Here is a 1,878-nt window from a genome sequence, read left to right as displayed (position 1 = left end):
ACCACGTCCTTTGTCCCTTAATGTCCCACATTGGCCCCACTGTCCCATCATATCCCATAACATCCCATAATACCCCCCACTGTCCTCCCCTGTCCTCCAATGTCCCTATTGTCTCCTCAATGTCCCCACTGTCCCATAATATCCCTATTGTACCCCAATGTCCCCCAACATCCCATAATATCCCCCGTATCTCCTAACATCCCCCCGTTGTCCCCCATCATCCCCCATTGCCCCCAATGTCCCATAATATCCCCGTTGTCCCCTACTGTCCCTCAATGCCCCCACTGTCCCCCAAATCCCCTACTGTCCCCCATTGCCCTCCATCATCCCCCAATGTCCCATAATGTCCCCATTGTCCCCCAATATCCCATAACGTCTCCATTGTCCCCCCATTGTCCCCAATGTCCCATAATATCCCCAATAGCCCCTATTGTCCCCCTATTGACCCCATTGTCCCCCAGTGTCCCATAATGTCCCCCCATTGTCCCCCAAAGTCCCCAATATCCCATAATATCCCCCACTGTCCCCAATTGACCCCATTGTCCCATAATGTCCCTATTGTCCCCCAATATCCCATAATATCCCATAATATCCCATAATATCCCATAATACCCCCCAAAATGTCCCCACTGTCCCCCAGACGTCCCCAAAAACAACGCAGTGACAGCAGTGTAACAAATCTCCATTTTGGCAGCACAATATTTACAGCCCCTCCCCTCCCACCTCGTTAACGAGGCCGTGCTAATTAATTAATGTAAAACCTCCCCCCCTCCCCCTCCCCCTCCCCCCTGGGTAATGTGGGGAGTGGGGGGTTCGGTGGTGGGTGAGGAGGAGGAAATGGGAGGAGGGGAGAGGGAGGAAGAGGAGGAGGAAGTGGAGGAAGAAAAGAAGGAAGATGAGGATGGAGAGGAGGAAGAGGAAGGAAGGGGAAGGAAGGGGAAGGAAGGGGAGGAAGGGGAGGAAGAAGTGGAAGAGGAAGAGAAAGAGATGGAGGAAGTGGAAGCAGAAGAGGAGGAGGAAGAGAAGGAAGTGGAGGAGGAAGGGGAGGAGGAGGAAGAAGGGGAAAAGGAAGAGAAAGAGGTGGAGGAAGTAGAAGAAGGAGAAGGAAGGAAAAGGAAGAGGAGCAGGAAGAAGAGGAGGAGGAAGAGGAGGAAGATTAGGAAGGGGAGGAGGAAAGGAGAAAGAGGTGGAAGAGGAAGAGGTGGAGAACGAGGAAGAGGAGGAGGAGGAAGAGGAGGAGGAGGAAGAGGAGGACGAGGAAGTAGAAGAAGAGAAGAAGGAAGGAAAAGGAAGAGGAGGAGGAAGAGGAGGAAGTAGAAGAAGAGGACGAGGAAGAGGAGGACGAGGAAGAGGAGGACGAGGAAGTAGAAGAAGAGAAGGAGGAAGGAAAAGGAAGAGGAGGAGGAAGAGGAGGACGAGGAAGAGAAGAAGAAAGGAAAAGGAAGAGGAGGACGAGGAAGAGGAGGAAGAGGAAGTAGAAGAAGAGAAGGAGGAAGGAAAAGGAAGAGGAGGAGGAAGAGGAGGAAGAGGAAGAGGAGGAGAAAGGAAAAGGAAGAGGAGGACGAGGAAGAGGAGGAGAAAGGAAAAGGAAGAGGAGGACGAGGAAGAGGAGGACGAGGAAGAGGAGGACGAGGAAGGAAAAGGACGAGGAAGGAAAAGGACGAGGAAGGAAAAGGACGAGGAAGGAAGAGGACGAGGAGGAAGAGGACGAGGAGGAAGAGGACGAGGAGGAAGAGGATGAGGAGGAAGAGAAGGAAGAAGGAAAAAGGAAAAGGAAGAGGAGGAGGAAGAGGAGGAGGAAGAGGAAGCTCTCTGAGGCCGAAGGCTCATCCCAGCTCCCTCAGCAGGCGGTGCAGGACGCCGAAGGTTGGCCGTTCC

At 53.0% G+C, this 1,878-nt stretch overlaps 1 protein-coding gene across 1 annotated transcript in view; it reads right to left on the bottom strand.

Annotated features, from left to right (window-relative positions):
- The window catches only part of LOC104916523 (mucin-2-like), an 8,044-nt gene that overhangs the window by 5,200 nt on the left and 966 nt on the right, over positions 1–1,878 (bottom strand). The gene's annotated exons all lie outside the window — the stretch shown is intronic.

This window comes from Meleagris gallopavo, unplaced genomic scaffold (genome assembly GCF_000146605.3).
Source record: "Meleagris gallopavo isolate NT-WF06-2002-E0010 breed Aviagen turkey brand Nicholas breeding stock unplaced genomic scaffold, Turkey_5.1 ChrUn_random_7180001912698, whole genome shotgun sequence".
NCBI classification, from domain to species: domain Eukaryota; kingdom Metazoa; phylum Chordata; class Aves; order Galliformes; family Phasianidae; genus Meleagris; species Meleagris gallopavo.
Note: the sequence above shows the minus strand (reverse complement) of the source record. Positions and strands in the feature narration are given on the sequence as shown.